The sequence below is a fragment of the Puma concolor genome, chromosome B4, assembly GCF_028749965.1.
Source record: "Puma concolor isolate L17-30 chromosome B4, mPumCon1.1.hap2, whole genome shotgun sequence".
Classification (NCBI taxonomy): domain Eukaryota; kingdom Metazoa; phylum Chordata; class Mammalia; order Carnivora; family Felidae; genus Puma; species Puma concolor.
Genome location: NC_141673.1, coordinates 130,300,157 through 130,316,909, shown reverse-complemented (window position 1 = coordinate 130,316,909; position 16,753 = coordinate 130,300,157). Strand labels below are relative to the sequence as shown.

Below are 16,753 nucleotides of genomic sequence, written 5' to 3'. Positions count from 1 at the left end.
GGAAGGAGGGTCCTTCTTGATTGAGAAAGGGAGATGACATTTATAGAGAGAAATGAATCAAAGAACAATGACAGTTACTCTTTGAAGTCGTCATGAGACGGATCCACTCATGCACCCACTCACACTTACACACACACACACACACACACACACACACACACACACACACAAAGTTGGGTCTGAATGAGTAGGACCTGGTTGTAACCACTATTTTCTGCAAAGGAAATATGTTTATAGGCAATAATAAAATGTCTCTGGTTTCGACAATATGACGAATACAACCAGGATAGAAGTGATCGGCAGAGCGTTCGGAGGAGGTGTGACAATAAATCTTGCATTTCATCTTTTAGTGAAAACAAGGTGTTTCTTTAGGCTGCAGTTAGTTATTTGGAAGGTGCATCTGAGCCCACAGATCGAGGAGGGATTAATTCGCTGTTCGTTATCCTGGAATGTTCAACTGCATTTGCCTCTGAATGCCTTTCAAGAGCTGTCCTCTTTTCCCTCCTGCTCACTGCCACCTAGTGAATTTACAAGGGAAAGAAACCAAGGCTGGAAAGGAAACGGCTTTATGGGGGGCCTTCTAGTGCAGATTTTAATGCGTACTGGAGTACGAAGGTGAAGGCTCTTGCCAAGTGGCCACGGCTGAGGTAATGAAGTCAACCCACCAGAGGAGAACACATAAATGAACCGTCCAGCGGAGGCTTCTGGAAAGGGCGGGTTGAAGTCAGCAAGCCATGACAACACAGGGCTTCTGATCAGGACAGTCTGGCTCGGACAGAATCAATCTGTTCCTTTGATTGCCCCTTGGTTGACCCCAAATGCAGGGCATGTGGCGCTGCCCACCCCGTGCAGATGTTAGGTGCTGGGTGTAGGAAAAGGGATTTTGGATGTCTGTGCAGAAGCTCCAGTGGGCAAATGAGGCATTGAAACTATGTGAACGAGGCCCCCTGGGGGGACGATCACAGAAGTGAAGGAGATGTAATGAGAATGGAAATGTCATCATGTGCAGCTTCCCCCCATCTTCAACTCTGTCTTTGGCCAGCCTTCCCTCACTGGGAACATGGAGGCTGTGATCTCGTGAATCGAGAGCAGGCCAGGGTAACCTCCAACGCCCCAAACCCAGACTCAGCCGGCGCTTCTTCCTCCATCACTCCACACACAAGACGGCAGGAGAGAGGCAGGCACGGGGCTGACGTAGTGAGCGCTGCATGGCCCCATCTGGCCATCCTGGAAAAATGCCACCTCTTCCTGAATCTACCTGGTTGCTCTCTATGTGGGAGCCTTCAGCCCTGCCCAGTGTCTGTGTACATGCAGGAGAAGCGGGTTGCTCAGGTTCAGGGAGTAACACCTGTGCTGGTCCCTGGAAAGAAACACTAAAGAACTGCAGTGGATACTGCCATTGGAGTGTGTGTGTGTGTGTGTATACGTGCACGTGGGTGTGCATGGTTGTATATGTGTGCTTGCGTGTGCATGTGCGTGCATGTATGTGTGTGAACACTAATGGGATAATGACACTGAGTCATTTATTGTCTTGTACAAGGGCGAGTTTTATTTTTTTATTAAAAAATGTTTACTTTGAGACAGAGAGAGAGAGAGAGAGAATGAGCAGGGGAGGGGCAGAGAGAGAGAGAGAGAGAGAGAGAGAGAGAGAGAGAGAGAGAGAGAATCTCAAGCAGGCTACACATTGTCACTGTCAGCACAGAGCCCGGAGCAGGGCTCAAACCCACGAACTGTGAGATCATGACCTGAGCTGAAACCAAGAGCCGGATGCTTAACCAACGGAGCCACTCAGGTGCCCCTGAAGGGTGAGTTTTAATGACTATGATAGTTGACAAGAGAGTAAGGCTGTTTGGCTCAGAAACTAAGAAAAAGAACCCAATGGGTTTAAGAATTAAATGAGACCAAAATGAAACTTCCAGATTTATGTGTTCACTTAGGTGATCGCTGACCATGCAACTCATGACATCCGTTCCCCAGGCGTCCTCCAGAGAAAATCTTGTCTCCCTAGGAACTGGTTCACATTTTAAAGATTCCACCTGTAACTGAGTGCTTCCTGGCAGCTACCACTTCACACTTAAAGGGATTTGCCCCACTGAAAAAAATGGCGAGATCATTTGGCATGGGGCCATTCACTGATTTGATGATATTTGTATTGTAATTACAACGGTCAATTGAAATGGAATGCTTACACTGTCCGTGGGGACATAAGCTATTAACAGAGCGATGTCTAAAGAGCCTAAATGTATTGCAGGAGGCACTCAGGTTGAGTTATCTTACATACGCACTTGTAAACATAATCTCAATGTTAGTACTTTGCAGTCTATGGGCCAGTGTTGTTCACTGGATCCATTTCTCCATATCATCGTTCCTATCCCACCTGGTGGATCAAATCCTTATTTAACACGAAGGAATGAAACGAAGACCACATGTGTAGGTGTTAGCCCATACATGGTGTGGCACATAATTAAGCATAGCTAACCTGCTTTCCAAACAGTAACCAACTTTTCTAGAGCTTAATGACACCGGACCTCTTCCAGAGGTTGGTGGTCCCATCACAGGGCAAGATCAAAGTACACGAATGCAATGGTCAGAGCACCAGTTCTCCATGGATCAATAAAACCAAGAGAACAGGAAGATTTGGGGAGTAAAAATGACAAACTAGAACACTCTAGCACTGCCGTGAATTTGGATCATCTGTGTCCAATTGAGAGTCGCTGTAAAAATAACCCACACCATCCTGTTCTTGGGGAAAAAATAGTGCCAATCCTTAATTAGTTCTTTCCCTAGCAGCAATTACGTAGAGGGACTCTGTGATCTCCAAATCCCACTAGATGTATGTAGGGAGTTGACTTAGAAATCTTCTGGGCACTCTGGGAAAAATTACTTTTTAACCCAACTTTTCAAATAAGCTCTTAAATATTAGCCATTTCCCTCCAAAGTAACAAAAGATAATTCACTTAAAGAGAATAAGTTTTAAGCAACTCATTTTGTGTGGGACTCACTCTGCCCATGAAAAGAGGCAGGTCTGGATTCTGCTGTCCAGGGATTGGGGACCCAGGGGGGACACATTGGTCTGAGCCAAATAGGTAGTAAAACAGAAACATAACAGCAACACACAATTTACCACTCATCCAGTGGAGGTCATTAGCAACACACCGTGGTACCTACCACAGATTCTTCATGGGTTAGAAGAAATGTTAGGAATGCAACTTTGGAAAAATCTTAATTGTTTAAAAGAGAGCCTAATGAAATTTCAAAAACTCCTCCATTCTGATTCTCTGCAGTCTTCTGTTCTCTGGTTGACAGGAAGGACTAAGGCAGTAAGGAACATTAATTATTATAAAGACAATGAAGCAGCTACTATTTATTGAGCACTAACTATGGGCTAGGCAACTCTATTATAATTCCTTTGTGATTCATCTCTTTGTGATTCATCTCTATAATTAGTCCTCATTTTTATAATATCCTTTAAGATAATACCACTGCAATGAATTGAATGTTTGTATTCCCTCCAAATTCATGTATTTGAAATCCTAACCCCCAAGTAGATGGTACTAGGAGGTGGGACCTTTGGGAAGTAATTAGATCACAAGGGTAGAATCCTTATGAGTGGGATTTGTGATGTTATCAAAGGATCCCAGAGAGCTCACATGCCCTCTCTCTGCCATGAAAGGATGAATGAGAAGTTGGTAGTCTGTATCAAGGAGGGGGCTTCTCACTAGAACCCAACCGTGCTGGCATTCTGATCTTAGACCTCCAGGCTCCAGAACTGGCAGAAACCTCTGTTGTTTATAAGCCACTCAGTCTATGGTATTTTGTTACAGCAGCTCGAACTAGCTAAGGCAATCATTATCTCTGCTTTACAAAGGAAGAAGGTTAATGTCCAAGGCTAACCAATTAATACACAACAGAACGGAGATTCCAACTTTGAACTATACAATCTCAAAGTCAGTGCCCTTGAGTGAAAAAGCTATGGATATATTATATTTTAGATATTTCATTACGTATATAAAATTTCTTTTCTATTCCCATTTTCCTAGTGCAGGAAACCCACAATGGATAGTCTTTAAACTGGTTACCTTTGGCTCCTGACTTCTATCTCTGCTCCAATAAATCTATCGCCCAAAGCTGCCACTAGTAGTGTTCTTAAAAATGCAAATCATATCACTCTCTCCAATGTCCAAAAGATCTCCATGGCTCCCTTCGCTTGACTAATAAAATAAAAACTTCTGAATTTGGTCTTCAAGAATCTGAAGCTTCTGAATTTGATCTCCCTGATCCAGCCCCACACCCTATTTGCATCTCTCATATCCATCTGAACACTTTTGTTCAATGTACAAAACATCTAAGACTTCTGGGCATGTTCTGGCCCCCAGTGTGGCTTGTCTTCTGCTGGGCAGTAGGGCACAGTGGGCATGAATACGAGCCCTGGAGTTGAACTCTGCCTCCTACCAGCTGTGTGACCTCGGACTAGTTGTGTAACATCTCTAAACCTTGCTTTCTTCATCTGAAAACCTGCATTGTTGAAGCATCACATGAAAGAACAGATGCATTGTACTCAGCAGAGTTAAGTATCCAGTATCCAGCACACTCTATCTGGTAAATGGAAGCCATTTTTTTCCTCCTTGGGAAGTTCTCTGCCCTTTCTTACTTAGATCTGCGTTTCAGGGGGTACCTCGCTCTAGCTCCATGAAGTGTCGTGCTCCATTCATGTCAGATTCGTGACCTGACTTTTGGCTTCAGCCCCAAACCCACATCGATGGTTCAACTTTCCCTTGGTCTTCCAAATGGCATCCAGTAAAACAGTCTGTATAGTCTAAATTTACAGGGCAGGGCCAGTGGAGACGTCAGAGGCAAAAGAGGGTAAAAATCAGAAAGTTGCATAACAATTATGATCAAAATAGCTAATATTACACGATGCATCAGGCCCTGCTTTAGGTGATGTAGATGTATGTACTTCAAAAATCTTCAAAAGATTGGTATACTTTTTATTAGCCCTCTTTTGTAGATAGGGCATGGTAAAGGTCAGAGAAAGTATGTAACTTTTAAGTGACAGAGCCTGATTTGAGCCAAGGCAACCCGGCTTCTCCTCCATCCATTGTCTGGCTCTCCCTTCAATTCCCCATCGCTGCCATTTACGCAGACTCTCAGGTTATCACCCCACAGGTGCCAGCCTTGGGTCCTGGTTTTACAGTCAGCTCAGCCTTTCCTCTGTACTCATGAATTTAAAACCACTTAATGCATGTGGCAAGGGAAACACTTCATTTGCCATCACTTTTTTGTTTGAAGTAACATCCGTATTGGAGCTTCCGAGAATTCATTAGAAACCTTCAGGTGTGGCCAGAGCTTGTGAGAAATGCTGGACACTTGGGGAGGAATGCTGACCAAAATTCCCTGCTGCACGTATTTCCAGATTGTTCTGTCATTATCTGCAAGGACAGGCTGGGTGTGGGTTTGGGGAACCTGAGATGGGGAGATATTTTAAGAAGACTGCCCTACCATATATCTTGCCTTCCTAACAATCAGAATAAATGAGATAACTCACTTTTTCTATATGCAGTGACCACCTAAGATCTGGGATGTTTGATTTCAAATACTTACTGGGTCTCATGATCTGCCACAGTTTTGAATCAACATGAGAAAAATCTAAATCTCTCTAAGATTTTGAAATTGAAATTATTGAAGATTTTTTTTTTGCTGGAAATAGAGCATATTTTTTTTTCTTTGATTGATCCTACACTTTACAGACTTTCTAAAAATCAGAAAAAAATAAATTTCTAAGGGAGAATCAGTCATTTGTACATTATTATAGAACTCTGAAGTACAAGTGTGGGGTGTTGGATCTGGTTTTTAACTCTGGGCTATATAACTTTTATTTTTTAATTAAATTTTTTTTTAATTTTAGAGAGAGAGAGAGAGAGAGAGAGAAATGAAATGTGCATGTGATAGCGGGGAAGGGGCAGAGGGACAGAGAAAATCTTAAGCAGGCTCCATAATCAGCATGGCGCCCCCACACAGGTCTCAGTCCCCTGACCCTGGGACCATGACTTGAGCCCAAATTAAGAGTTGGATGTTGGACCAACTGAGCCACCTAGATACCCTGTGGGCAGTGTAACTTTGGGCAAGTCTTTAAGCATCTCAGAGCCCAAGTTTCTGGATCTTCGTTATGTGATCCGGACAGGGCAGTGGGGTTTAGACTCTTGACCCCAAATTCTATGGGTTCCTGCAAGAGCTTCTGACTTTCCTTCTCCCTCCCCCACCCCCCTGATATCCACCCAGGTTTCTACTAAAACAGCTCTGCTAGGGTTGCTGGGGTGGCTTAGTCGGTTAAGCTTCCGACTTCGGCTCAGTTCACGATCTTAGGGTTTTTGAGTTCGAGCCCAGCGCCAGGCTCTGTGCTGACAACTTACAGCCTGGAGGCTGCTTCAGATTTTACATATGGTCTCTCTCTCTTCCCCTCCCCCACTCATGCCCTCTCTCTCTTTCTCTCTCTCTCTCAAAAATAAATATACATTAAAAAAATTTAAACACCGCTCTGCCAGATCTGCTCAATGTTTCACATAGTAAGAATCCCTGTAACGTTACTGTTAAAAAATATTCCACTTAAAAGCCAAAATGTTCGAAAACCTCTGGGCTAGGTGACAGCTTGGTGAAGCTAGATTGCTTCTCACTGGTGATTTTATAATCCTGTTGGCCACGCGAGATCTCTGGCAGGCTATAGGCTCGCCCAGAACTTCCCACCTTGATCCTTCTTGGGCGCAATGAAATCAGGGGAATGGGCCTGCAATCATTAATCTTGCTGAAACGCTTCCCGGGTTTTTTCTTCAAAGTCACTTGCCACACAGTTAGTCTTATGAGAAGGTAAAAATAAAGGCCTATGCAATCAGCTACTCAAAAGATCCTTCCTCAGATCCTTACCGGTGACTGAAACTCCAATGAAACCCATTTACACTTGATTCCAAGTGAGGTGTGAATTGGTTTCAGCAGATCATTTTGAGACAGGTTAAGACAGGAAATAGTGACCAGGGATTGAAGGGGAAAGGACTTCCGGTGAAGGGGTTCAGGGGACACCAGGGAGGCATTTTTCCCACTTGATGTCCTATTCATATCTGCACCTGCTCAGAATGGCTGCAATCCTCTTGCTTGAGAATTTCTACTTACAAGACTTAAGCCTGACCTCTAAGGCAAACACAGCATAGCACACTCTCCCTGAGAATAATGCCCACAAACTATTCACAGAGCAAATCACAGAAGTATATTCTCTTCCTCTTCCCTTCTTCATCAAGGTCATTTTATCTTATTTAAAGCGTATCTCCCACCAGATACTGGATGACCATCATCTCTCAACTATTTCTAGAATGAGTGAGAAAATCAAGCTGCTTTTACTGGATGGACCAATCCATGCACTCACACGTTTTTAGGGAACAGAAGATGCAGGTTTCCTCCCAGTTAAGCATATTTGGGGGGAAAATGCAAAAGAGCTCAGAAAAAGCAATGGGGAAAGAACACAGGTGGGGCAGTCCACCAAGTGGAAGATTCTTTTATGAGTGACAGACCGAAGGTCCTGCACTAGGCTTCAGTAATAAACATTCACAGCATGTTGTTTAATCTCTCTCGAGAGAAAGGCTGAATCATTCCCTGCTCATTTCTTATTAACCAAGCTTTTGATTCCATGGGTATGTCAGGGCACCCTGACCAAGGATTATCAAGACCCAGTTGAACCTCATATAATGCTTAAGACATCAGCCTACTGTATTACAATCCACAGCTTTAAAAACCTTGGAAATTAAGAGACTTTACATGGAAAAGGATGCCTCAGAGAAGATTTCCCTCAGCTACACTGTCTTCTGTAAGTTTTCTAAATTTTATACATACCAGATACCTGAACTTCAAAAGCTTACTCAATTGGATTTGGCTTCTAGTACAATATTGTTAAGTCTTAGAAAGAGACAGAAAAGGTTTTGCAGAATTGTATTCTTGGAGAGAACAGGGCTTGGGTGTTCCCATTCGACATGTAGCCCTTAAATAGATCTGACAGCTCAATTTTCCAATATGATATGCGGGAAATATGAAATTAGCTCCCAATTATAGCCGGTACAATGATTATGTGCACGGAGGTTTCACGTGGGGCAACTTGTCCTTATTTTCCTGAAGCCTTATTTTCTAAAATTCCAAACCCAGCCTCGAGAAAATCAAGAGCTTTTTAAAAAAAGTTAGGGTGTGGGGCATGCTAGGATTTACTCTTTGTTCTCTTCGGGTGTCTTGTATATCTGCATTTATAACATCTGCTTCTCCTTTATGCAGGTGATTTGGCCAACAGCGGGCTCCACCCCAGAAGGGTTGGAAAATGCAGTGTTGACCCCAACATGCTTTCTGCCTTTCTGACAAAGGTGCATTTTAGTCAGACCAGCAAAGGAGCCCATCCAAAAGGGCAGGCAAAGGCATTCTCATGCAGGTATGTTCTGTGACTATGCTTTGCCACCTAGTGAGATGCCAAGGACAGTCTTCTCCGACGGCCTTCTCCCTCTTCTCCCTTACAGCAGTTGGGAATACAGAGGGGATGCTTCAATCTCAAGGACGCTTTTTGGGTCATGAGGTGATGCGGTGAGGATGATGGGACAGCGAAATACAAAAGGCCTGGGTCCCTGCTGACCATGGAGCCTGCGAGCCAGTCCTGGATTGCCCACCTGCAGATGGATGTTTCACGAAAGAGAAATAAAGATCTGTCCCGTTTAAGCTGCTATTAGTAACCCTGGTAGACCTTACTTTTCTATTATAGGCAGCTGAATGCCAACCTAACTGCTATAATTAGTGTCTTTCCAATGTCAGGTTCCAGTTAGTACACAATTGATAAATTAAGGCAGCACCTCTGGGCAGGGGTGGGGAGGGGGGAGGCTTACCATGTCTGACCACTCTTTGGGCCAGGATTTTCATTGGAATGGTTAACAGGTAAACAGCTATTTATTTTCCTTCCTTCCTTCCTCCCTCCCATCCTTCCTTTCTTCCTTCTTCCTTTCCTTCTTCTCCCGGCCCAGGGCCCAAGTCTGTGCAGGTACCCCAATCTGGCATGTGCAGAAGAGTGAAAGGAGATATAAAGCCAAGAGACTTTCTCTGACCACTCTTGGGCCACGGGCCGGTCTCAATACTGAGAATGATGAGGTTGGAGCATTTGAAACTGCCTTTAGCCAACCTCTGCTGACCCATAAAGCTGGCAACCCCATGTGGTTCAGCTTACTACTCTGGCTCTCACTGTCTGCTTCTCTCCTGTGAGCGGTAAAACAAAATCATCTCACAGCATCCTATCAGAACAGCGATCTTTAAAAATTCTCCAAGTTGCATATGCTGTAGGAGCAGGGCTGAGAAAGGTGTCCTTAGATTACATCTCGAGGGAGGACGACCAAGCATTCTTAGGGTTTAACGGACCTGACCTCGGTGATACCAAGCCCTTCCCCATAACTTCTGGCGCCCTCCCTGTGGGGTGTTCCTCCCATCGTTCCAGATCTTCACATGGCTCACTCCCTCTCATCTTCACAGTCTCAGCTTGAATGTCCCACTTACCCCCCACTGAGCCTGGCCCGTGAGAAATGGGGCATACTAAGAGCTAAGAGTGTTCTTAAGAGCGTTTTTACAGTTACCTCTTTTCCTTGGGCCTCCTTTTTTAAAATGTTTATTTTTGAGAGAGAGAGAGAGAGCGCACTCATGCATGCAAGCAGGGGAGGGGCAGAGAGAGAATCCCAAGCAGGCTCTGTGCTGCCAGTGCAGAGCCTGATGTGGGGCTCGATCTCACAAACTGCAACATCATGACCTGAGCTGAAATCGAGAGTCAGACGCTTAACTGACCAAGCCACCCAGGTGCCCCACCTTGGGTCTTCTTTTAAAACAATTTTTTTCCAGCTCTATTGAGATATAGCTGACATATAACATCATGTAAGTTAAGATGTACAGTGGGATGATTTGATACACTTATGTACTGCAAAATGTTTGCCACTAAATACACACACACACACACACACACACACACACACACATATATAGCCTACCCTTTACATCACGTAGTTCCTGTTTTGTAGTTACGGTAACAACATGGATGCCCTACTCTCATTGCAAACATCAAGTATATAATACATATTGTTAACCATAGTCACCATGCTATACATGGGATCCCCAGAACTTAGTCATCTTATAACTGGAAATTTGTTCCCTGCAACATCCCCTTACCCCACCCCAAGCCTCTGGAACCACCATTCTACTCTGTTGCTATGAATTCGACATTTTTAGAATCTACTTAAGAGGGAAATCATACAGGATTTGCCTTTCTCTGGCTTATTTCACTTGGCATAACTCCCTGAAGTTCTGTTCATGTTGTTACAAATGGCAGGCTCTCCTTTTTGTCACTGATGAATAGTATTCCGTCGTGTGTCTACACCACGACTTCTTTATCCATTCGCCCCTCAGTGGACACTAGGTTGTTTCTGCATCTTGGCTACTGTGATTAACGCAATGAACATGGGGGGTGCAGATAACTTCGTGAGAAAGTGAATTCATCTTTTTCGGATGCGTACCCAGAAGTGGGATTGCTGGGTCAAATGGTAGGTAGTTCTATGTTTATTTTTTGAAGGAATTCCATACCGTTTCTATAGTGGTGGCACCAATTTATATTTCTACCAAGTGCAAGATGCTTCAAGCTTCACAGCCTCCAGACTAGTAGGTATTCATGTCCTTTCTGAATTGAATAGGAAATATGGGCTGAGAAAATGCTAGCTCAGTAAAAGCATCCCAGAAAACACCTTGGAGGCCATAACAATGGGTGAGATATTACACCCTGCACAGGCCGGGAAGGATTCATTCATTGATTCTTTCATCCAGTCAACTCGTTAGCAGGGCATAAGGGCATAATGTCTAGTTTGGCTCACTGTGCTATGGAAGTTGCAAACAAAGTGGAAGATCTGGAAATGAGGAGAAGGACTTAACAAAAGGATGGGAAATTAGTATTTATAAGGAAAGGCAAATGGAATTATACGCGTCTCTTCTAGAGAAAGTAAAACCAGGAGGTGTCCCGTTACTGTTTTCAAGTTCACTTAAAATTGAACACGTTCTGTTGCTGGAAAACAGAACACATAACCGAGTGTGTTTCCTCTTGTGTCTGAGCTGCCAGAAAAACTTGTAGCAAGATTCCTCGACAAGTGGTGCAAACTGCTCACGTAGGTACAGAAAGGTCTTCACCGTTTTTAATTCTTTCTCTTTAAGGTTTTAGTGTTTATTCACTCATTTTGAGAAGGAGAGAGATAGAGACAGCTTGAGCAGGGGAGGAGCAGAAAGAGAGGGAGAGAGAGAATCTCAGGCAGGCTCCACACTGACGGCACAGAGTCCAAGGCAAGGTTTGAACCCACAAACCGCGAGATCACGACCTGAGCTGAAATTGAGAGCTGGATGCTCAACGACAGAGCCACCCGCGTGCCCCTTCACTATTGTGAATTCTTACAAATGGCCTCTCTTCTAGGCTTAAATGTTCAATCCATGAGCGACTGAAAGTCTCATCAAAGGTAGATGTGGTGGGGCTGTCAGCATGGAGCCTGGTTGGGATTCTCTCTCTCTCCTCTCTCTCTGCCCCTCCCCCCGCCCCCCCCCCCACTCTGTCTCAAAATAAACAAACATTAAAAAGAAAGTAGATGTGGTAAAGAAAAATAAAAACAACTATGCACAAACATTGCTTTCAAATGTATAAGCAGGATTTTATGAGAAGGCTGCTAAGATTTTTCAATCTAGCTTAAAAGGCCAAATAAGAAGAAATGGCTTTATAAAAAGAATGGAAATAATTCACTTGAAAGGAAGAGAAAAATGTCCTTCGCTCATGATCAAACACGGAAATGAGGTGGTGAAGATGTCAGTGGCATTCTTATCTCTGAGAACAGCAAATGTGAGAGATTTTAGAAACCGTAAAGTGATCTGTAAGGTTCCCCTCTTTTTTATTATTCAAGAAGAGAAACAGAAATATACATTCTGGACAACTGAAATGTGCATCTATTTTTTTTTTTAAGGCAAGGTTGGAAGACCTTCCAAGGAAGGGCTCATCAGTTACCTGAACTACACCGAAGCAGATTTCTCACTTATTTTGAAAACCACCTATGAATCTCTGTTATTCTCAAAATCAATACATAGGAAAAAAAATTTTTTTGCCATTGTTGCAATGATTTTAATCTGCCAAACATACATCTTAGAATTCTCATAAGCAGTTACTTTTTCTGTTTGATGGTTAATTAAAAAAAAAAATTGTGGTAAAATACACATACCATAACATTTGCCATCCTATTTTTAAATATACAGTTCAGTAGTGTTAAGTACATTCACATTGTTGTGCAACCAATCCCTAGAACTATTTTTATCTTGCAAACCTGAAACTCCATACACGTTAAACACCAACTCCCCATTTCTCTGTCCCACGGCCTCCCTGGCGGCCACCATTCTACTTTCTGTCTCTGTGAGTTTGACTATTCTGGAAACCTCAGGTACGAGAAATCATATAGTATTTGTCTTTTGGTGACTGCGTTATTTCACGGAGCATAATATCCTCCAGGTGCAGAAGCAATATTTTAACTCTTATTTACTTCTGTTTTAACAAGATCACAGGCCTCTAGGCTGTGGGGTTCCCTGAGGCGTGGATCCATTGAGAATGATGATAGGATATACCATGTCATGATCTGGCTCGTGATTTTGTTGTTGCCACAGGACAGTTAGGAAATGCACACGTGTCCGATGTCCAGCTCAGGGACTGCTCTGGTTTACATAGCCTTTCCTCCAAGACAAGGGTTACCTACAAAGCATGGCTGCCCCTTCCCTGAATGGATCCCTAAGCTTGAAAGGCTATGTTTGGGTCTACTATAGGAAATATCAGAGTATAGAGATCACTAATAAAATCGATCTATTAATTAATTAGGTCATCCGTAGATGACATCTTTACTGAGCATGGTAGGTATCTACCACAGGCAAAGCCATTACGTCAGGTACCAAAAAGAATAAGGCATGATCCTTGCACTGAGAAACTGGAAATCTCATTGAGAGAGAGGTAAACACAATAAAAAAAAACATAAGGTATATGTTGTAGAGTGAATATTTGCTTCCCCCCCCCAAAATTCACACATTAGATCCTAACCTTACAGTGATGGCATGTGGAGGTGGGCCTCTGGAGGTGATTAAGTCATAAAGGTGGAGCCCTCACGAATGAGATGAGTGACCTTGTAAAAGAGACCCCTGAGAGCTCCCCTGCCCACACTGTAGCCACTTGGGGACACAGCAGAAAGACGGCTGTGTATGAGCCAGGAAGAGGGTCCTCACCAGATACCAAATCTGTCTGCACTTTGATCTTGGACTCCCAGCCTCCAGGACTGTGAGGAGTAACTTTCTGTTGTTTATAAGCTGCCCAGGTGCTTGTGTTCTGTTACAGCAGCCTAAATGGACACAGACAGTTTATAGTAGTGGCATAAGAGATTGTCTCAGGGTTCTACAGCTAATTGACAGGTTGATGACTAAAAATGAATCGCTCTGTGCTCTGGGGAAGGAGGACGTCCTGCAGGCAGGCAGAGCTGAGACCGGGGCTGCCATGAAGCCCCTGACACACTGTAGGTGTTCAATGATTACTGAAGGCAGGAAGGAAGTTTAGGATCTGAAAAGGCAAAGAGAATGATGTAAGAGGTTTGTGGCCTGGGGACCGGCGTGAGCAAATGCTCTGTGTGGGAAAGCTCATGAATTATCTGAGAAACACTAAGCAGACGGGTTTTGTCAGAAGGAAGGTGCCTGAGACCAAGGCCGGATAGGAGGATGTGGGCCTTGTGGGGGAGGGCTTGGGGCAAGCCAAATCTGTTCTTGAATTTAATTATCTAAGTAATTAGGAGCTAGGAAGATCGGCGAACAGGAATAACATGATTAATGTGGCATTTTAGCAGAATTAATCTGTCAGGTGTTTGTGATGGATTAGTGCAGGGAAAAGGGTGGAAGACAGAGATGTTAAGAACCTTTGCCGTGGTCTAGTTGTGGCCATGTCTGCGTTTCTTCTCAGTCAACGTCAAAAGAATGAGATGGCCTTGAAGAGATAACTGTGACTCTCCTGGGACTGCACCATCGCTATACTTTGGGTTAGGCTTACAGGAAGGAAATGATTAAACTTTATTTCTTTCCAAATCCAAAAGGACATCCTATTTTGCACCTTCTATCTCCACCTTCATTCAATGGGTGTAATTATTATAACTAGGGAGACATACAAAGGGGTTATTAAATAGTGGCTCTGTGTAAGTGCGTGCTAATTGTGAAATACACACCAAGAGGGCGGCCATGGATGGCCCGTCGTGGCGGAGGGGAGGCGGAGGGGGAGAGGAGCTCCCATATCCGTATAGATTTGTACTTATCCCTTTTAATGACACTTATGTTCGGCAATACGTTCAGGGAAAACCAGCTCAAAGGGTGCTGTGAGGGAGATGCATTGATTTTCATCCCATTTGCCATCATTATTGAATAAAATGTCCCTATAAAAATATGTGCCTTTTTTAAAAAAAATACAACTATACATAAGAAACCCATTTTCAGAAATCATTTGTTGCCTTTCCTTCAAATGATCCAAATCAAAGACTAATTAGTAAAGCCCTCATTAGAAATTTTATACACACACACACACACACACACACACACACACACACACACACATGCTAGTTTTTCTTCTTTTTCAGCAGGTTTCTATAATTGAAGAAATCACCCTTCTTTCTTAGCTGAATAGTCTGGGAGTCAGACGTTCTTGACCTCTGGGGTCAAGAAGGTCTGTTCTTCTGTACCCCACATAGCCCCCAACTCATCCTATCTCCAAGGATGCTGAGGGCTACTATGGGTTAGCCAGACTCCAGAGTGTGGACTGGGCTACAGTCTCAGCAGGTGGTGCCTTCAAAGGTACAGCATGCTTGGGTATGGCGTCTTTGGGACATGTTGTCTTGTCCCCGTGGCTTCTCTGAAAGTTAACCCCTGCCCATTGCCTACTGTGTGTCCTAACAAAGATTCAGCTCCCCTCAGCCTTGGGGAGATTTGTTCCCCTTTCTCCCTCTTTCTTTGCTTCGGCTCTTCTCTCTGTGTATGAGCTCTGGGCTGCCACAAGCCGGGTCCCGCTCTCCGAGATGGAGGTCAGATTTTGAGAGCATTTTCCGGACTGGCTTCCGTCCGACACCACTCACAGCAGCCTGGCTTGAGTACAAGAGTCCTCTGAGGCAGGTGACTCAGCTTACTAGAGCTCTGCAGTGGGACAGGAGAGCACAGCTCCACTGGCAGTGACATATTCCTTCTTTGTCCTTGGTTCTCTGTGCATATCTTTTCCTAGAGATGCTCATTTGGAGGTGTGGTTGGGTAAATCTGAGTTCCCCGGCCAAGTACTATCTTGACCTTGCCCCAGTTGCTTATAACTTTCCACATATGGCATTATCCTAGATACTCCTTAACCTCACTTTTCAGAGCTCACTTCTCTGGAAACACACACACCTCAAACACAGCCGGGGACTAGTGATAAGAACCAACAGAAGTAGCCTAAATCCGTGCTCCAAAGACTGTGTCTACAGGGGGACTCCTCAAGCCCTCGCTTGGAACTGGTTTATTCTTATTTTTAGATGCAATTCTAAACAGCCCATTTTTGTTTCCTTAGTCCTTATCTATTTATAACCTGTTATTTAGGGAAACAGACCCACAAAAAGCAGAAGGAACGACCACGGACAACAAAGGAGCAGCCAGAGGAATGTTTCCAAGCGGGAACAACGGTCATAGAACTATCAGCTGGAAGAAAGGATAACCACATACTTCTTTGCGTCGACTAAAATTTTTGAGAAATATAAGAGGTAAGAAAGCGGGGAGGGAAATCTGAGTATACAGAGTCAAGCCCCCTTCAGAGAGTCTCTGAATGCCACAGATCCACTGGCCGCCGTCTGGGCTTACCAGCGCCCCCTGGAAGCTGCCATGATTAGCACAGGACCCGTGATGTCATCTGCACACTGATGCCTTAGGAAGACCTCTGAGAGCACTGGTCAGAAGGCACGAAGGAACTACGGAAGGAGAATGAGTAGGTGCAGAGTGAGATGATAAATAATCACCTACCTACCTGCCTGTGACAGTCTTGACGTGTACTTGACTCATGCACTCACCCACCCGGCAAACATCTTAGACCACCTTGTATGTCCCAGGAATCGTGCTGGGTTCTGGGGCTACAGTATGAGAACCTGTCTCCGGGAGGCTTATAGTCTAGAGCAGCTCCGTCGGGAAATCCAGGGTGCAGTTTTTACTTAAAGCCCCTTAGTTCAGATGAAGCACTTTGCAATGTACCTCAGCCGCGCGTGCGAGTGGCCGCTGTGCCGAACGGCACACGCAGGCCTGGGCGTAGCTGGCTGCGCCTTGATCGCTGCATATGCAAAGGTCCCAACCTGTTTTTGATTGGTCTGTTTGTAGCTTACCTCGCAGCCCTCATAAAGTCACAAACTACGTAGGAAAAATCACAAATAATTACTATTTTACCTAGTTAGATGTACTGTCATGAACCTTCCAGTCCTCCTACCACAGACTAAGGTGTTGCTTCTATGACTGTTCTCTCCTCTACCACACCCACAGAAATCAATATAAAATTCCCCCGAACCCCAGCCCACTGTCTATCGGCATCTCTGGCTATACCATAGTCTCTTAAAAAAAAAAAGGAAATACCTTGCCCACAACAGACACTCAATAAATATCTTCGAATGAA

At 44.2% G+C, this 16,753-nt stretch overlaps 1 protein-coding gene and 2 long non-coding RNA genes across 5 annotated transcripts in view; 2 read left to right on the top strand and 1 right to left on the bottom strand.

Annotated features, from left to right (window-relative positions):
* The window catches only part of FRMD4A (FERM domain containing 4A), a 612,063-nt gene that overhangs the window by 392,801 nt on the left and 202,509 nt on the right, over positions 1-16,753 (bottom strand). The gene's annotated exons all lie outside the window — the stretch shown is intronic.
* LOC147579505 (uncharacterized) lies at positions 7,636-8,735 on the top strand. The gene is made up of 3 exons (XR_015254013.1): positions 7,636-7,849; positions 8,305-8,455; positions 8,541-8,735. It is a non-coding gene; the product is annotated as an uncharacterized LOC147579505 (long non-coding RNA).
* On the top strand, positions 13,262-16,127 carry LOC147579504 (uncharacterized). Its single transcript, XR_015254012.1, has 2 exons — positions 13,262-13,384; positions 15,700-16,127. It is a non-coding gene; the product is annotated as an uncharacterized LOC147579504 (long non-coding RNA).